At 47.7% G+C, this 17373-nt stretch overlaps 26 non-coding genes across 26 annotated transcripts; 4 read left to right on the forward strand and 22 right to left on the reverse strand.

Moving 5' to 3' along the window:
* Window positions 1–212: 212 nt before the first annotated feature.
* trnaa-agc (transfer RNA alanine (anticodon AGC)) lies at window positions 213–285 on the forward strand. Its single transcript has one exon. It is a non-coding gene; the product is annotated as a tRNA-Ala (tRNA).
* Window positions 286–1142: 857 nt separating this feature from the next.
* Window positions 1143–1214, reverse strand: trnaq-uug (transfer RNA glutamine (anticodon UUG)). The gene has a single exon. It is a non-coding gene; the product is annotated as a tRNA-Gln (tRNA).
* Window positions 1215–1349: 135 nt separating this feature from the next.
* Window positions 1350–1422, reverse strand: trnaf-gaa (transfer RNA phenylalanine (anticodon GAA)). Its single transcript has one exon. It is a non-coding gene; the product is annotated as a tRNA-Phe (tRNA).
* Window positions 1423–1528: 106 nt separating this feature from the next.
* Window positions 1529–1602, reverse strand: trnai-aau (transfer RNA isoleucine (anticodon AAU)). Its single transcript has one exon. It is a non-coding gene; the product is annotated as a tRNA-Ile (tRNA).
* A 97-nt stretch (window positions 1603–1699) lies between these two features.
* Window positions 1700–1771, reverse strand: trnap-ugg (transfer RNA proline (anticodon UGG)). The gene has a single exon. It is a non-coding gene; the product is annotated as a tRNA-Pro (tRNA).
* A 294-nt stretch (window positions 1772–2065) lies between these two features.
* On the reverse strand, window positions 2066–2144 carry trnai-aau (transfer RNA isoleucine (anticodon AAU)). The gene has a single exon. It is a non-coding gene; the product is annotated as a tRNA-Ile (tRNA).
* A 92-nt stretch (window positions 2145–2236) lies between these two features.
* On the reverse strand, window positions 2237–2308 carry trnap-ugg (transfer RNA proline (anticodon UGG)). The gene has a single exon. It is a non-coding gene; the product is annotated as a tRNA-Pro (tRNA).
* Window positions 2309–3244: 936 nt separating this feature from the next.
* Window positions 3245–3317, forward strand: trnaa-agc (transfer RNA alanine (anticodon AGC)). The gene has a single exon. It is a non-coding gene; the product is annotated as a tRNA-Ala (tRNA).
* Window positions 3318–4174: 857 nt separating this feature from the next.
* On the reverse strand, window positions 4175–4246 carry trnaq-uug (transfer RNA glutamine (anticodon UUG)). The gene has a single exon. It is a non-coding gene; the product is annotated as a tRNA-Gln (tRNA).
* Window positions 4247–4381: 135 nt separating this feature from the next.
* trnaf-gaa (transfer RNA phenylalanine (anticodon GAA)) lies at window positions 4382–4454 on the reverse strand. The gene has a single exon. It is a non-coding gene; the product is annotated as a tRNA-Phe (tRNA).
* A 106-nt stretch (window positions 4455–4560) lies between these two features.
* Window positions 4561–4634, reverse strand: trnav-aac (transfer RNA valine (anticodon AAC)). The gene has a single exon. It is a non-coding gene; the product is annotated as a tRNA-Val (tRNA).
* Window positions 4635–4731: 97 nt separating this feature from the next.
* Window positions 4732–4803, reverse strand: trnap-ugg (transfer RNA proline (anticodon UGG)). Its single transcript has one exon. It is a non-coding gene; the product is annotated as a tRNA-Pro (tRNA).
* Window positions 4804–6876: 2073 nt separating this feature from the next.
* trnaf-gaa (transfer RNA phenylalanine (anticodon GAA)) lies at window positions 6877–6949 on the reverse strand. The gene has a single exon. It is a non-coding gene; the product is annotated as a tRNA-Phe (tRNA).
* A 234-nt stretch (window positions 6950–7183) lies between these two features.
* trnap-ugg (transfer RNA proline (anticodon UGG)) lies at window positions 7184–7255 on the reverse strand. The gene has a single exon. It is a non-coding gene; the product is annotated as a tRNA-Pro (tRNA).
* A 936-nt stretch (window positions 7256–8191) lies between these two features.
* trnaa-agc (transfer RNA alanine (anticodon AGC)) lies at window positions 8192–8264 on the forward strand. Its single transcript has one exon. It is a non-coding gene; the product is annotated as a tRNA-Ala (tRNA).
* Window positions 8265–9121: 857 nt separating this feature from the next.
* trnaq-uug (transfer RNA glutamine (anticodon UUG)) lies at window positions 9122–9193 on the reverse strand. Its single transcript has one exon. It is a non-coding gene; the product is annotated as a tRNA-Gln (tRNA).
* Window positions 9194–9328: 135 nt separating this feature from the next.
* trnaf-gaa (transfer RNA phenylalanine (anticodon GAA)) lies at window positions 9329–9401 on the reverse strand. Its single transcript has one exon. It is a non-coding gene; the product is annotated as a tRNA-Phe (tRNA).
* A 106-nt stretch (window positions 9402–9507) lies between these two features.
* trnai-aau (transfer RNA isoleucine (anticodon AAU)) lies at window positions 9508–9581 on the reverse strand. The gene has a single exon. It is a non-coding gene; the product is annotated as a tRNA-Ile (tRNA).
* A 97-nt stretch (window positions 9582–9678) lies between these two features.
* trnap-ugg (transfer RNA proline (anticodon UGG)) lies at window positions 9679–9750 on the reverse strand. The gene has a single exon. It is a non-coding gene; the product is annotated as a tRNA-Pro (tRNA).
* Window positions 9751–10685: 935 nt separating this feature from the next.
* On the forward strand, window positions 10686–10758 carry trnaa-agc (transfer RNA alanine (anticodon AGC)). Its single transcript has one exon. It is a non-coding gene; the product is annotated as a tRNA-Ala (tRNA).
* An 857-nt stretch (window positions 10759–11615) lies between these two features.
* trnaq-uug (transfer RNA glutamine (anticodon UUG)) lies at window positions 11616–11687 on the reverse strand. The gene has a single exon. It is a non-coding gene; the product is annotated as a tRNA-Gln (tRNA).
* A 135-nt stretch (window positions 11688–11822) lies between these two features.
* Window positions 11823–11895, reverse strand: trnaf-aaa (transfer RNA phenylalanine (anticodon AAA)). The gene has a single exon. It is a non-coding gene; the product is annotated as a tRNA-Phe (tRNA).
* A 106-nt stretch (window positions 11896–12001) lies between these two features.
* Window positions 12002–12075, reverse strand: trnai-aau (transfer RNA isoleucine (anticodon AAU)). Its single transcript has one exon. It is a non-coding gene; the product is annotated as a tRNA-Ile (tRNA).
* Window positions 12076–12172: 97 nt separating this feature from the next.
* On the reverse strand, window positions 12173–12244 carry trnap-ugg (transfer RNA proline (anticodon UGG)). Its single transcript has one exon. It is a non-coding gene; the product is annotated as a tRNA-Pro (tRNA).
* Window positions 12245–14110: 1866 nt separating this feature from the next.
* Window positions 14111–14182, reverse strand: trnaq-uug (transfer RNA glutamine (anticodon UUG)). The gene has a single exon. It is a non-coding gene; the product is annotated as a tRNA-Gln (tRNA).
* Window positions 14183–14529: 347 nt separating this feature from the next.
* On the reverse strand, window positions 14530–14602 carry trnaf-gaa (transfer RNA phenylalanine (anticodon GAA)). The gene has a single exon. It is a non-coding gene; the product is annotated as a tRNA-Phe (tRNA).
* Window positions 14603–17373: the final 2771 nt, after the last annotated feature.

The following is a 17373-nucleotide window of genomic DNA, read 5'->3' on the forward strand; positions in this document are numbered from 1 at the left end:
CGAGTGATGCAAGGTGGTCTGCATAATACAAGAATCCGCACATGCATACTGGCGTAACAAGACCGAGAAGGTCCTTTAACACAAAAGATAAATCTCTTTGTTAATTCGACAACACAATCGCGGCCAGTGCAAAGGTGCAAGCCCAGAGGAGGGACGGCCTCTTTGCATCAAGCCGGTCATTCGCAGCTATGCTCGTCATTCTTGAAAGGCCAGGGGAATTAGCTCAAATGGTAGAGCGCTCGCTTAGCATGCGAGAGGTAGCGGGATCGATGCCCGCATTCTCCAAGTTGGCTCCTGCCCTTTTACTCACACATCCCTAAATCAGTGGTTTTCAACCCTTTCCTGGAGGCATCCCTGCCCTGCACATTTTGCATTTCCCCTCATCTAACACACCAGTTTCAAATCATCAGCTCATTAATAGAGACTGCAAGACCTGATTTGGGTGTGTCTAATAAGGGAGACATACGAAATGTTCAGGACAGGGTTGCCTCCAGGAAAGGTTTGAAAACCATTGCCCTAAAGAGACCGACTGAGCACTGACGCAATGCTGCGACACTCCCACGTTAGCTTTTTTTGGGGCTCACAGCTGCCAAAAAGTATTTCAGACATGGTCCTGTGCAAATTGGTTGCAAAACATTGCCATTTTACACACAGTTCCCTAAAGCAGTGGTTTTCAAACCTGTCCTGGAGGCACCCCTGCCCTACACATTTTGAATGTTTCCCTCATCTATCACACCTGTTTCAAATCATCAACTCTTTTATAGAGACCGCAAGACCTTATTTGGGTGTGTCTAATAAGGCAGACAATCAAACTGTGCAGGGCAGGGGTGCCTCCAGGACAGGTTTGAGAACCAGTGCCCTAAAGAGACCGACTGGGCATCGATGCAATGCTGCCACAGTCTCTACGTTAGTTTATTTTTTTGGACTCAAAGCTGCCAAAAAGTATTTCAGACATGGTCCTGCGCAAATTGGTTGCAAAAAGTGGTCCCACCGCGATTTGAACTCGGATCACTGGATTCAGAGTGCTAACCATTACACCATGAAACCTTACCTGGAGCAGCCGTTGCTCACAGGGCCACAAAGACTGTCACCAGTGACAACCTAGTGCTGTTTTTATCTATTCCTCCGGCAAGAAAGCACACAGGTTCCACCGAGATTCGAACTCAGATCGCTGGATTCAAAGCCCAGAGTGCTGACCATTACACCATGGAACCGAAACTGTTTGTTTGGTGGCCAACTGGGAAACAGATAGCTCCGTGGCAGTGGGGAAGCAGTTATACAGAGAAGTTGGAACCCAGTGATTTTTGGTCACTGGCCCGCCTCAAAAAACGGAAAAGAGTGGGAGATTTTGCCGAAACCCGGGATCGAACCAGGGACCTTTAGATCTTCAGTCTAACGCTCTCCCAACTGAGCTATTTCGGCCACAACAAGCTCCTGCTTAGCAAGCAGGGATTTCAGTGGGATCACCCTACTCTTCGTCACAGGAGAAGAGCAGAGCAGAGATGAGCCCCCAGACAATAAAAACAGCTGGCCAGTACGGGGATCGAACCCGCGACCTTGGCGTTATTAGCACCACACTCTAACCAACTGATCTAACCGGCCTCCCTTAGCCATCTGTCTCTACCCGATTGAATAAAAAACTGCCTCAATGTTAGTGAAGGCAATGAGACAACAAAGCTTCACGTTTTATCCCGACCAAGGGCTCGTCCGGGATTTGAACCCGGGACCTCTCGCACCCAAAGCGAGAATCATACCCCTAGACCAACGAGCCTTCCTGTGCTGGGTCGAGAAAAAAGAGCTAGTGCAGCATCAATAAAAGAAGGAACATGAACTAACGTGGAAGCAATCAAAGACCTCGAGACAGTGTTAAAGGCTAACGAACGCAAGTTGGCCTCTTAACTGACCTAAAAATGTGGCTGTATCTAACATGTAGAGGGATGTTAGGGAGGACAGCTGAAACTGTCAGATGTCACTTAGAGCAGCGGTTCTCAATTCCAGTCCTCGAGCCCCCTGCTCTTCAGATTTTGTATGTTTCTCGTATAGCTTCAGACATTTGTCCCCTGCTCAGGGAGTACGGGGATCGAACCCGCGACCTTGGCGTTATTAGCACCACGCTCTAACCATCTGAGCTAACCGGCCTCCCTTAGCCAGCTTTTTCTACCCGATTGAATAAAAAACTGCCTCAATGTTAGTGAACGCAATGAGACAACAAAGCTTCACGTTTTATCCCGACCAAGGGCTCGTCCGGGATTTGAACCCGGGACCTCTCGCACCCAAAGCGAGAATCATACCCCTAGACCAACGAGCCTTCCTGTGCTGTGCTGAGAAAAAAGAGCTAGTGCAGCATCAATAAAAGAAGGAACATGAACTAACGTGGAAGCAATCAAAGACCTCGAGACAGTGTTAAAGGCTAACGAATGCAAGTTGGCCTCTTAACTGACCTAAAGTTGTGGCTGTATCTAACATGTAGAGGGATGTTAGGGAGGACAGCTGAAACTGTCAGATGTCACTTAGAGCAGCGGTTCTCAATTCCAGTCCTCGAGCCCCCTGCTCTTCAGATTTTGTATGTTTCTCGTATAGCTTCAGACATTTGTTCCATTCAAACGTAAGTGCCCTGAGAAGTGGACATCACATGACATCCCTCCGTGATTCAAGTTCAGAGCGTATGTGTACGTTCAGTTCAAAGTGACTAACACAGAGGTGTACAGAGGTATACAGAGGTATATGATGTCACACTTGTCCATGTGTGAAGACGTTGCGCAGCGCAAATCCGTGAACCAATGTTCCAAAGTGAAGTAAACTTCGACGGATTTCCCCTGCTCAGGGAGTGGGGAGCAATGAACACTGTGTAGGGACCATGTCAATCGCAAGGAGCTCACTTCTAATGAGCTGATTATCCAAATCAGGTGTGCTAACAAAGAGAGACATGCAAAATATGCAGACCTTTGGGGAGCGAGGACTGGAATGGAGAACCGCTTCCTTATTCTTTAAGTCAGTGTGAGAAAAAGAGGTGAGAAGTTGTCTGCGTGACCCGAGTGATGCAAGGTGGTCTGCATAATACAAGAATCCGCACATGCTTACTGGCGTAACAAGACCGAGAAGGTCCTTTAACACAAAAGCTAAATCTCTTTGTTAATTCGACAACACAATCGCGGCCAGTGCAAAGGTGCAAGCCCAGAGGAGGGACGGCCTCTTTGCATCAAGCCGGTCATTTGCAGCTATGCTCGTCATTCTTGAAAGGCCAGGGGAATTAGCTCAAATGGTAGAGCGCTCGCTTAGCATGCGAGAGGTAGCGGGATCGATGCCCGCATTCTCCAAGTTGGCTCCTGCCCTTTTACTCACACATCCCTAAATCAGTGGTTTTCAACCCTTTCCTGGAGGCATCCCTGCCCTGCACATTTTGCATTTCCCCTCATCTAACACACCATTTTCAAATCATCAGCTCATTAATAGAGACTGCAAGACCTGATTTGGGTGTGTCTAATAAGGGAGACATACGAAATGTTCAGGACAGGGTTGCCTCCAGGAAAGGTTTGAAAACCATTGCCCTAAAGAGACCGACTGAGCACTGACGCAATGCTGCGACACTCCCACGTTAGCTTTTTTTGGGGCTCACAGCTGCCAAAAAGTATTTCAGACATGGTCCTGTGCAAATTGGTTGCAAAACATTGCCATTTTACACACAGTTCCCTAAAGCAGTGGTTTTCAAACCTGTCCTGGAGGCACCCCTGCCCTACACATTTTGAATGTTTCCCTCATCTATCACACCTGTTTCAAATCATCAACTCTTTTATAGAGACCGCAAGACCTTATTTGGGTGTGTCTAATAAGGCAGACAATCAAACTGTGCAGGGCAGGGGTGCCTCCAGGACAGGTTTGAGAACCAGTGCCCTAAAGAGACCGACTGGGCATCGATGCAAAGCTGCCACAGTCTCTACGTTAGTTAATTTTTTTGGACTCAAAGCTGCCAAAAAGTATTTCAGACATGGTCCTGCGCAAATTGGTTGCAAAAAGTGGTCCCACCGCGATTTGAACTCGGATCACTGGATTCAGAGTGCTAACCATTACACCATGAAACCTTACCTGGAGCAGCCGTTGCTCACAGGGCCACAAAGACTGTCACCAGTGACAACCTAGTGCTGTTTTTATCTTTTCCTGCGGCAAGAAAGCACACAGGTTCCACCGAGATTCGAACTCAGATCGCTGGATTCAAAGCCCAGAGTGCTGACCATTACACCATGGAACCGAAACTGCTTGTTTGGTGGCCAACTGGGAAACAGATAGCTCCGTGGCAGTGGGGAAGCAGTTATACAGAGAAGTTGGAACCCAGTGATTTTTGGTCACTGGCCCGCCTCAAAAAACGGAAAAGAGTGGGAGATTTTGCCGAAACCCGGGATCGAACCAGGGACCTTTAGATCTTCAGTCTAACGCTCTCCCAACTGAGCTATTTCGGCCACAACAAGCTCCTGCTTAGCAAGCAGGGATTTCAGTGAGATCACCCTACTCTTTGTCACAGGAGAAGAGCAGAGCAGAGATGAGCCCCCAGACAATAAAAACAGCTGGCCAGTACGGGGATCGAACCCACGACCTTGGCTTTGTTAGTACCACGCTCTAACCATCTGAGCTAACCGGCCTCCCTTAGCCATCTGTCTCTACCCGATTGAATAAAAAACTGCCTCAATGTTAGTGAACGCAATGAGACAACAAAGCTTCACGTTTTATCCCGACCAAGGGCTCGTCCGGGATTTGAACCCGGGACCTCTCGCACCCAAAGCGAGAATCATACCCCTAGACCAACGAGCCTTCCTGTGCTGGGTAGAGAAAAAAGAGCTAGTGCAGCATCAATAAAAGAAGGAACATGAACTAACGTGGAAGCAATCAAAGACCTCGAGACAGTGTTAAAGGCTAACGAACGCAAGTTGGCCTCTTAACTGACCTAAAATTGTGGCTGTATCTAACATGTAGAGGGATGTTAGGGAGGACAGCTGAAACTGTCAGATGTCACTTAGAGCAGCGGTTCTCAATTCCAGTCCTCGAGCCCCCTGCTCTTCAGATTTTGTATGTTTCTCGTATAGCTTCAGACATTTGTTCCATTCAAACGTATGTGCCCTGAGAAGTGGACATCACATGACATCCCTCCGTGATTCAAGTTCAGAGCGTATGTGTACGTTCAGTTCAAAGTGACTAACACAGAGGTGTACAGAGGTATACAGAGGTATATGATGTCACACTTGTCCATGTGTGAAGACGTTGCGCAGCGCAAATCCGTGAACCAATGTTCCAAAGTGAAGTAAACTTCGATGGATTTCCCCTGCTCAGGGAGTGGGGAGCAATGAACACTGTGTAGGGACCATGTCAATCGCAAGGAGCTCACTTCTAATGAGCTGATTATCCAAATCAGGTGTGCTAACAAAGAGAGACATGCAAAATATGCAGACCTTTGGGGAGCGAGGACTGGAATGGAGAACCACTTCCTTATTCTTTAAGTCAGTGTGAGAAAAAGAGGTGAGAAGTTGTCTGCGTGACCCGAGTGATGCAAGGTGGTCTGCATAATACAAGAATCCGCACATGCATACTGGCGTAACAAGACCGAGAAGGTCCTTTAACACAAAAGCTAAATCTCTTTGTTAATTCGACAACACAATCGCGGCCAGTGCAAAGGTGCAAGCCCAGAGGAGGGACGGCCTCTTTGCATCAAGCCGGTCATTCGCAGCTATGCTCGTCATTCTTGAAAGGCCAGGGGAATTAGCTCAAATGGTAGAGCGCTCGCTTAGCATGCGAGAGGTAGCGGGATCGATGCCCCGATTCTCCAAGTTGGCTCCTGCCCTTTTACTCACACATCCCTAAATCAGTGGTTTTCAACCCTTTCCTGGAGGCATCCCTGCCCTGCACATTTTGCATTTCCCCTCATCTAACACACCAGTTTCAAATCATCAGCTCATTAATAGAGACTGCAAGACCTGATTTGGGTGTGTCTAATAAGGGAGACATACGAAATGTTCAGGACAGGGTTGCCTCCAGGAAAGGTTTGAAAACCATTGCCCTAAAGAGACCGACTGAGCACTGACGCAATGCTGCGACACTCCCACGTTAGCTTTTTTTGGGGCTCACAGCTGCCAAAAAGTATTTCAGACATGGTCCTGTGCAAATTGGTTGCAAAACATTGCCATTTTACACACAGTTCCCTAAAGCAGTGGTTTTCAAACCTGTCCTGGAGGCACCCCTGCCCTACACATTTTGAATGTTTCCCTCATCTATCACACCTGTTTCAAATCATCAACTCTTTTATAGAGACCGCAAGACCTTATTTGGGTGTGTCTAATAAGGCAGACAATCAAACTGTGCAGGGCAGGGGTGCCTCCAGGACAGGTTTGAAAACCAGTGCCCTAAAGAGACCGACTGGGCATCGATGCAATGCTGCCACAGTCTCTACGTTAGTTAATTTTTTTGGACTCAAAGCTGCCAAAAAGTATTTCAGACATGGTCCTGCGCAAATTGGTTGCAAAAAGTGGTCCCACCGCAATTTGAACTCGGATCACTGGATTCAGAGTGCTAACCATTACACCATGAAACCTTACCTGGAGCAGCCGTTGCTCACAGGGCCACAAAGACTGTCACCAGTGACAACCTAGTGCTGTTTTTATCTTTTCCTGCGGCAAGAAATCACACAGGTTCCACCGAGAGTCGAACTCAGATCGCTGGATTCAAAGCCCAGAGTGCTGACCATTACAACATGGAACCGAAACTGCTTGTTTGGTGGCCAACTGGGAAACAGATAGCTCCGTGGCAGTGGGGAAGCAGTTATACAGAGAAGTTGGAACCCAGTGATTTTTGGTCACTGGCCCGCCTCAAAAAACGGAAAAGAGTGGGAGATTTTGCTGAAACCCGGGATCGAACCAGGGACCTTTAGATCTTCAGTCTAACGCTCTCCCAACTGAGCTATTTCGGCCACAACAAGCTCCTGCTTAGCAAGCAGGGATTTCAGTGAGATCACCCTACTCTTTGTCACAGGAGAAGAGCAGAGCAGAGATGAGCCCCCAGACAATAAAAACATTATTAGCACCACGCTCTAACCATCTGAGCTAACCGGCCTCCCTTAGCCATCTGTCTCTACCCGATTCTAACTGCCTCAATGTTAGTGAACGCAATGAGACAACAAAGCTTCACTTTTTATCTCGACCAAGGGCTCGTCCGGGATTTGAAACCTGGACCTCTCGCACCCAAAGCGAGAATCATACCCCTAGACCAACGAGCCTTCCTGTGCTAGGCCGAGAAAAAAGAGCTACTGCAGCATCAATAAAAGAAGGAACATGAACTAACGTGGAAGCAATCAAAGACCTCGAGACAGTGTTAAAGGCTAACGAACGCAAGTTGGCCTCTTAACTGACCTAAAAATGTGGCTGTATCTAACATGTAGAGGGATGTTAGGGAGGACAGCTGAAACGGTCAGATGTCACTTAGACCAGCGGTTCTCAATTCCAGTCCTCGAGCCCCCTGCTCTTCAGATTTTGTATGTTTCTCGTATAGCTTCAGACATTTGTTCCATTCAAACGTAAGTGCCCTGAGAAGTGGACATCACATGACATCCCTCCGTGATTCAAGTTCAGAGTGTATGTGTACGTTCAGTTCAAAGTGACTAACACAGAGGTGTACAGAGGTATACAGAGGTATATGATGTCACACTTGTCCATGTGTGAAGACGTTGCGCAGCGCAAATCCGTGAACCAATGTTCCAAAGTGAAGTAAACTTCGACGGATTTCCCCTGCTCAGGGAGTGGGGAGCAATGAACACTGTGTAGGGACCATGTCAATCGCAAGGAGCTCACTTCTAATGAGCTGATTATCCAAATCAGGTGTGCTAACAAAGAGAGACATGCAAAATATGCAGACCTTTGGGGAGCGAGGACTGGAATGGAGAACCGCTTCCTTATTCTTTAAGTCAGTGTGAGAAAAAGAGGTGAGAAGTTGTCTGCGTGACTCGAGTGATGCAAGGTGGTCTGCATAATACAAGAATCCGCACATGCATACTGGCGTAACAAGACCGAGAAGGTCCTTTAACACAAAAGCTAAATCTCTTTGTTAATTCGACAACACAATCGCGGCCAGTGCAAAGGTGCAAGCCCAGAGGAGGGACGGCCTCTTTGCATCAAGCCGGTCATTCGCAGCTATGCTCGTCATTCTTGAAAGGCCAGGGGAATTAGCTCAAACGGTAGAGCGCTCGCTTAGCATGCGAGAGGTAGCGGGATCGATGCCCGCATTCTCCAAGTTGTCTCCTGCCCTTTTACTCACACATCCCTAAATCAGTGGTTTTCAATCCTGTCCTGGAGGCATCCCTGCCCTGCACATTTTGCATTTCCCCTCATCTAACACACCAGTTTCAAATCATCAGCTCATTAATAGAGACTGCAAGACCTGATTTGGGTGTGTCTAATAAGGGAGACATACGAAATGTTCAGGACAGGGTTGCCTCCAGGAAAGGTTTGAAAACCATTGCCCTAAAGAGACCGACTGAGCACTGACGCAATGCTGCGACACTCCCACGTTAGCTTTTTTTGGGGCTCACAGCTGCCAAAAAGTATTTCAGACATGGTCCTGTGCAAATTGGTTGCAAAACATTGCCATTTTACACACAGTTCCCTAAAGCAGTGGTTTTCAAACCTGTCCTGGAGGCACCCCTGCCCTACACATTTTGAATGTTTCCCTCATCTATCACACCTGTTTCAAATCATCAACTCATTGATAGAGACCGCAAGACCTTATTTGGGTGTGTCTAATAAGGCAGACAATCAAGCTGTGCAGGGCAGGGGTGCCTCCAGGACAGGTTTGAGAACCAGTGCCCTAAAGAGACCGACTGGGCATCGATGCAATGCTGCCACAGTCTCTACGTTAGTTAATTTTTTTGGACTCAAAGCTGCCAAAAAGTATTTCAGACATGGTCCTGCGCAAATTGGTTGCAAAAAGTGGTCCCACCGCGATTTGAACTCAGATCACTGGATTCAGAGTGCTAACCATTACACCATGAAACCTTACCTGGAGCAGCCGTTGCTCACAGGGCCACAAAGACTGTCACCAGTGACAACCTAGTGCTGTTTTTATCTTTTCCTGCGGCAAGAAAGCACACAGGTTCCACCGGGATTCGAACTCAGATCGCTGGATTCAAAGCCCAGAGTGCTGACCATTACACCATGGAACCGAAACTGCTTGTTTGGTGGCCAACTGGGAAACAGATAGCTCCGTGGCAGTGGGGAAGCAGTTATACAGAGAAGTTGGAACCCAGTGATTTTTGGTCACTGGCCCGCCTCAAAAAACGGAAAAGAGTGGGAGATTTTGCCGAAACCCGGGATCGAACCAGGGACCTTTAGATCTTCAGTCTAACGCTCTCCCAACTGAGCTATTTCGGCCACAACAAGCTCCTGCTTAGCAAGCAGGGATTTCAGTGAGATCACCCTACTCTTCGTCACAGGAGAAGAGCAGAGCAGAGATGAGCCCCCAGACAATAAAAACAGCTGGCCAGTACTGGGATCGAACCCACGACCTTGGCTTTATTAGCACCACGCTCTAACCATCTGAGCTAACCAGCCTCCCTTAGCCATCTGTCTCTACCCGATTGAATAAAAAACTGCCTCAATGTTAGTGAACGCAATGAGACTACAAAGCTTCACGTTTTATCGCGACCAAGGGCTCGTCCGGGATTTGAACCCGGGACCTCTCGCACCCAAAGCGAGAATCATACCCCTAGACCAACGAGCCTTACTGTGCTGGGCTGAGAAAAAGAGCTACTGCAGCATCAATAAAAGAAGGAACATGAACTAACGTGGAAGCAATCAAAGACCTCGAGACAGTGTTAAAGGCTAACGAACGCAAGTTGGCCTCTTAACTGACCTAAAAATGTGGCTGTATCTAACATGTAGAGGGATGTTAGGGAGGACAGCTGAAACTGTCAGATGTCACTTAGACCAGCGGTTCTCAATTCCAGTCCTCGAGCCCCCTGCTCTTCAGATTTTGTATGTTTCTCGTATAGCTTCAGACATTTGTTCCATTCAAACGTAAGTGCCCTGAGAAGTGGACATCACATGACATCCCTCCGTGATTCAAGTTCAGAGCGTATGTGTACGTTCAGTTCAAAGTGACTAACACAGAGGTGTACAGAGGTATACAGAGGTATATGATGTCACACTTGTCCATGTGTGAAGACGTTGCGCAGCGCAAATCCGTGAACCAATGTTCCAAAGTGAAGTAAACTTCGACGGATTTCCCCTGCTCAGGGAGTGGGGAGCAATGAACACTGTGTAGGGACCATGTCAATCGCAAGGAGCTCACTTCTAATGAGCTGATTATCCAAATCAGGTGTGCTAACAAAGAGAGACATGCAAAATATGCAGACCTTTGGGGAGCGAGGACTGGAATGGAGAACCGCTTCCTTATTCTTTAAGTCAGTGTGAGAAAAAGAGGTGAGAAGTTGTCTGCGTGACTCGAGTGATGCAAGGTGGTCTGCATAATACAAGAATCCGCACATGCATACTGGCGTAACAAGACCGAGAAGGTCCTTTAACACAAAAGCTAAATCTCTTTGTTAATTCGACAACACAATCGCGGCCAGTGCAAAGGTGCAAGCCCAGAGGAGGGACGGCCTCTTTGCATCAAGCCGGTCATTCGCAGCTATGCTCGTCATTCTTGAAAGGCCAGGGGAATTAGCTCAAATGGTAGAGCGCTCGCTTAGCATGCGAGAGGTAGCGGGATCGATGCCCGCATTCTCCAAGTTGGCTCCTGCCCTTTTACTCACACATCCCTAAATCAGTGGTTTTCAATCCTGTCCTGGAGGCATTCCTGCCCTGCACATTTTGCATTTCCCCTCATCTAACACACCAGTTTCAAATCATCAGCTCATTAATAGAGACTGCAAGACCTGATTTGGGTGTGTCTAATAAGGGAGACATACGAAATGTTCAGGACAGGGTTGCCTCCAGGAAAGGTTTGAAAACCATTGCCCTAAAGAGACCGACTGAGCACTGACGCAATGCTGCGACACTCCCACGTTAGCTTTTTTTGGGGCTCACAGCTGCCAAAAAGTATTTCAGACATGGTCCTGTGCAAATTGGTTGCAAAACATTGCCATTTTACACACAGTTCCCTAAAGCAGTGGTTTTCAAACCTGTCCTGGAGGCACCCCTGCCCTACACATTTTGAATGTTTCCCTCATCTATCACACCTGTTTCAAATCATCAACTCATTGATAGAGACCGCAAGACCTTATTTGGGTGTGTCTAATAAGGCAGACAATCAAGCTGTGCAGGGCAGGGGTGCCTCCAGGACAGGTTTGAGAACCAGTGCCCTAAAGAGACCGACTGGGCATCGATGCAATGCTGCCACAGTCTCTACGTTAGTTAATTTTTTTGGACTCAAAGCTGCCAAAAAGTATTTCAGACATGGTCCTGCGCAAATTGGTTGCAAAAAGTGGTCCCACCGCGATTTGAACTCGGATCACTGGATTCAGAGTGCTAACCATTACACCATGAAACCTTACCTGGAGCAGCCGTTGCTCACAGGGCCACAAAGACTGTCACCAGTGACAACCTAGTGCTGTTTTTATCTTTTCCTGCGGCAAGAAAGCACACAGGTTCCACCGAGATTCGAACTCAGATCGCTGGATTCAAAGCCCAGAGTGCTGACCATTACACCATGGAACCGAAACTGCTTGTTTGGTGGCCAACTGGGAAACAGATAGCTCCGTGGCAGTGGGGAAGCAGTTATACAGAGAAGTTGGAACCCAGTGATTTTTGGTCACTGGCCCGCCTCAAAAAACGGAAAAGAGTGGGAGATTTTGCCGAAACCCGGGATCGAACCAGGGACCTTTAGATCTTTAGTCTAACGCTCTCCCAACTGAGCTATTTCGGCCACAACAAGCTACTGCTTAGCAAGCAGGGATTTCAGTGAGATCACCCTACTCTTTGTCACAGGAGAAGAGCAGAGCAGAGATGAGCCCCCAGACAATAAAAACAGCTGGCCAGTACTGGGATCGAACCCGCGACCTTGGCGTTATTAGCACCACGCTCTAACCATCTGAGCTAGCCAGCCTCCCTTAGCCATCTGTCTCTACCCGATTGAATAAAAAACTGCCTCAATGTTAGTGAACGCAATGAGACAACAAAGCTTCACGTTTTATCCCGACCAAGGGCTCGTCCGGGATTTGAACCCGGGACCTCTCGCACCCAAAGCGAGAATCATACCCCTAGACCAACGAGACTTCCTGTGCTGGGCCGAGAAAAAAGAGCTAGTGCAGCATCAATAAAAGAAGGAACATGAACTAACGTGGAAGCAATCAAAGAACTCGAGACAGTGTTAAAGGCTAACGAACGCAAGTTGGCCTCTTAACTGACCTAAAAATGTGGCTGTATCTAACATGTAGAGGGATGTTAGGGAGGACAGCTGAAACTGTCAGATGTCACTTAGACCAGCGGTTCTCAATTCCAGTCCTCGAGCCCCCTGCTCTTCAGATTTTGTATGTTTCTCGTATAGCTTCAGACATTTGTTCCATTCAAACGTAAGTGCCCTGAGAAGTGGACATCACATTACATCCCTCCGTGATTCAAGTTCAGAGCGTATGTGTACGTTCAGTTCAAAGTGACTAACACAGAGGTGTACAGAGGTATACAGAGGTATATGATGTCACACTTGTCCATGTGTGAAGACGTTGCGCAGCGCAAATCCGTGAACCAATGTTCCAAAGTGAAGTAAACTTCGACGGATTTCCCCTGCTCAGGGAGTGGGGAGCAATGAACACTGTGTAGGGACCATGTCAATCGCAAGGAGCTCACTTCTAATGAGCTGATTATCCAAATCTGGTGTGCTAACAAAGAGAGACATGCAAAAAATGCAGACCTTTGGGGAGCGAGGACTGGAATGGAGAACCGCTTCCTTATTCTTTAAGTCAGTGTGAGAAAAAGAGGTGAGAAGTTGTCTGCGTGACCCGAGTGATGCAAGGTGGTCTGCATAATACAAGAATCCGCACATGCATACTGGCGTAACAAGACCGAGAAGGTCCTTTAACACAAAAGCTAAATCTCTTTGTTAATTCGACAACACAATCGCGGCCAGTGCAAAGGTGCAAGCCCAGAGGAGGGACGGCCTCTTTGCATCAAGCCGGTCATTCGCAGCTATGCTCGTCATTTTTGAAAGGCCAGGGGAATTAGCTCAAATGGTAGAGCGCTCGCTTAGCATGCGAGAGGTAGCGGGATCAATGCCCACATTCTCCAAGTTGGCTCCTGCCCTTTTACTCACACATCCCTAAATCAGTGGTTTTCAACCCTTTCCTGGAGGCATCCCTGCCCTGCACATTTTGCATTTCCCCTCATCTAACACACCAGTTTCAAATCATCAGCTCATTAATAGAGACTGCAAGACCTGATTTGGGTGTGTCTAATAAGGGAGACATACGAAATGTTCAGGACAGGGTTGCCTCCAGGAAAGGTTTGAAAACCATTGCCCTAAAGAGACCGACTGAGCACTGACGCAATGCTGCGACACTCCCACGTTAGCTTTTTTTGGGGCTCACAGCTGCCAAAAAGTATTTCAGACATGGTCCTGTGCAAATTGGTTGCAAAACATTGCCATTTTACACACAGTTCCCTAAAGCAGTGGTTTTCAAACCTGTCCTGGAGGCACCCCTGCCCTACACATTTTGAATGTTTCCCTCATCTATCACACCTGTTTCAAATCATCAACTCTTTTATAGAGACCGCAAGACCTTATTTGGGTGTGTCTAATAAGGCAGACAATCAAACTGTGCAGGGCAGGGGTGCCTCCAGGACAGGTTTGAGAACCAGTGCCCTAAAGAGACCGACTGGGCATCGATGCAATGCTGCCACAGTCTCTACGTTAGTTAATTTTTTTGGACTCAAAGCTGCCAAAAAGTATTTCAGACATGGTCCTGCGCAAATTGGTTGCAAAAAGTGGTCCCACCGCGATTTGAACTCGGATCACTGGATTCAGAGTGCTAACCATTACACCATGAAACCTTACCTGGAGCAGCTGTTGCTCACAGGGCCACAAAGACTGTCACCAGTGCCAACCTAGTGCTGTTTTTATCTATTCCTGCGGCAAGAAAGCACACAGGTTCCACCGAGATTCGAACTCAGATCGCTGGATTCAAAGCCCAGAGTGCTGACCATTACACCATGGAACCGAAACTGCTGGTTTGTGGCCAACTGGGAAACAGATAGCTCCGTGGGGGTGGTGTTAGCACAGTGGATAAGGCGCATGCCTTTGGTGTGAAAGACCCGGGTTCTAGTCCACTGTGAGGCACCAATGTGTCCCTGAGCAAGACACTTAACCCCTAGTTGCTCCAGAGGTGTGCGACCTCTGGCATACATAGCAATTGTAAGTCGCTTTGGATAAAAGCATCAGCTAAATGAATAAATGTAAATGTAAATGTAAATGTGGCAGTGGGGAAGCAGTTATACAGAGAAGTTGGAACCCAGTGATTTTTGGTCACTGGCCCGCCTCAAAAAAACGGAAAAGAGTGGGAGACTTTGCCGAAACCCGGGATCGAACCAGGGACCTTTAGATCTTCAGTCTAACGCTCTCCCAACTGAGCTATTTCAGCCACAACAAGCTCCTGCTTAGCAAGCAGGGATTTCAGTGAGATCACCCTACTCTTTGTCACAGGAGAAGAGCAGAGCAGAGATGAGCCCCCAGACAATAAAAACAGCTGGCCAGTACGGGGATCGAACCCGCGACCTTGGCGTTATTAGCACCAGGCTCTAACCATCTGAGAGGCTGAGCCATCCAGGAGGCTGAGGTGCCCTGTGGTTCTTAAGGGAGCTGGTGGCCACAGAAGTTAACGCCTCTCACTTTTGATATTGACCTCCCCCACTCCCCTTTGCTCAGAGACACTTTTGCTCATATGAGTTCATCAAATACCCATGGAACTTGATCGGTTTGTCTGTCCGTTGTTCAACTTTAGCATTGGTTGATATTACCCAGTTGAAGAGATGTATTTTCCACATGAATTCGTAGAATTCTTGCAGAAATAGAGCATTGGTGGTTCAGTTGTAGAATTCTCGCCTGCCACGCAGGAGACCTGGGTCCGATTCCCGGCCAATGCAGCAGAGGTCGTCTTTTAACGCCATGTTAGTCGTTCTTCATAAGCGGCAGCTGTCCCCAGAGCCATGAGCACAGCGCAGCTTCGTTAACTGGTGGTTGAGTGGCAGAGTTGCTGTTTCCCGCACAGGGGTCCCAGGTTCGATTCCCAGCAAAAGCAATGCAGTGTATCTTGCTACTTTAGAAGTGGGCAACTTATCAGTGTTTTACAGGAAACTAGTGGAAGCACTCTAGACTACGCTTTTCCATGCTTGTTCAACGAAGTACAAGCAATTATGGCTCATGCACCTGTGAAAAACTCATGAAGGCAATAAAAAGGCTGCAGGCAAGAAAGGTCGGGCTTAAAGAAACCAATGAGAGTAAACTGACCTGTTTGTTGTCTCTAAAAAACACCAGAAGAAAAATGTCCAGGGTCAATGCTGACCTGCATGAAAGTGGAATAAACTGCAAGGTAAGTAATGTAAGATCCCCAAGACAGCGCTACAAGGTCACAGTTGGACAGTGGCTTGTTGGAAGAGCAGGGTAATGACTCCCAGCAAGAACTGACAAATCTGGTGCAGTCCAGGAGGCTGAGGTGCCCTGTGGTTCTTAAGGGAGCTGGTGGTCACAGAAGTTGACCTAAACCTAACCCACAACTGTGACATTCCAAGACTGTGTGGCTTTCTTCTGAGAAACACCAAAGAAGAGTTTTAGTAGTGTAGAGGTTATCACGTTCGCCTTACACGCGAAAGGTCTCCAGTTAGAACTGGGCAGGAACACTGCATCTCTTTTTCAGAATTGTTCAGGTGGGTTTCTGTTGAGGAGGAACTCAACGCTTCCAAGGCTTTGCGGCCAAGAGGCATGAGTACAGTCACTAAAGGTATAGTTGATGCAGAAATGAAAGCGCAGTCATTGTTTGACCTAAACCTACCGTGACATTCCAAGCCTGCGTGGCTTTCTTCTGAGAAACACGAAAAAAGAGATTTGTCTGAGTGGCCCTCTGTTGAGCAGCAGCTCTGCATCACGAAGGCCCTTCTCTACACAGGTGTAGAGATAATTATTAAGCCACACTAGGCAGCAGTAATAGCCACGCAGACAGTGCTCTGTACTTTTGACCTGGTAGTTTCGATGAACAGATGGCCGGTGCACTCAAAGACCCAATATTTCGTACAGCATATAAATATACATATATTAAATGAAAGAGGGAAAAAAGCAAAAAAGAAATGGCCACAGAGGATTCCCGCAGATAACTGGAGAATTGCTGGGTTTGCTGCTAAAAATAGAAGGTATTTGCAGACTGAAGAGCTCAACGCAATCTGCAATTTGATTCGCGCTCCACGATGCTTGCGATGAAAAGATCTGACACCTCTTTGGCTGCAGGCTTCTGTAGTGTAGAGGTTATCACGGTCAAAATTGTTCAGGTGCGTTTCTGTTGAGGAGGAACTAAACGCTTCCAAGGCTTTGCGGCCAAGAGGCATGAATACAGTCACTAAAGGTAAAGTTGATGCAGAAATGAAAGAGCAGATATTGTTTGACCTAAACCTAACCCACAACTGTGACATTCCAAGCCTGCGTGGCTTTCTTCTGAAAAACACCAAAGAAGAGATTTTAGGAAACTCTGCGTAGACAGCCACGCCGAATGAACTCTGTCCTCTTGTGTAAGGGTCTTTTTCCGCCTAGGCCATCAAGTAAGGGCAGGGCCTCAAGGGGCGCCTAAAAGGGGGTACGTGGCAGGCCCTCCTTAGACCCCTGCGCGCCGGCCCTGTCTGTCCCAATGATCACCTGTGTCACCACAAACAGCCCATCTGTCCCTCTCACCGCCTATGTGACCACTAACTGCCCTTCTGTCCACTGGTAATACAAAGACTGTGACCACAAGCAGTCTATGTGTCCCCTTGACGAACTTTAAAACACATCCATCTGGAGTGTTATTTCCTGATAAAATGATGCAAGCCGTAGCAGTTTCTAACACATGGCTAACCTTCTTGAAATTCAACACAATGGTCAACGAATCTGCCAATAAACCTGTTCAGGTGGCTCCTCACTTACTCCCGAAGCACCCAGATGTGTTAAACCCTCGGAATTCGACTGACCACAAACAGCCTGTTTTTTTACAATAGGGTAGATTGTACGTGGCAAGTCCACATCTCAGCTTTCTGAAGAGATATCAAGCTAAAACTTGCTTTCCCATGCTAGTCTGGACACGTGCTACCCCTGTGGTGAGTTTCAAGAAGATTGGAGAAACTCAACAATTTGACCAACAAAAATCACCAAGAGACATTTTCGAGTTTCTCC

Source organism: Carassius gibelio, chromosome B10, assembly GCF_023724105.1.
Source record: "Carassius gibelio isolate Cgi1373 ecotype wild population from Czech Republic chromosome B10, carGib1.2-hapl.c, whole genome shotgun sequence".
NCBI classification, from domain to species: Eukaryota; Metazoa; Chordata; class Actinopteri; order Cypriniformes; family Cyprinidae; genus Carassius; species Carassius gibelio.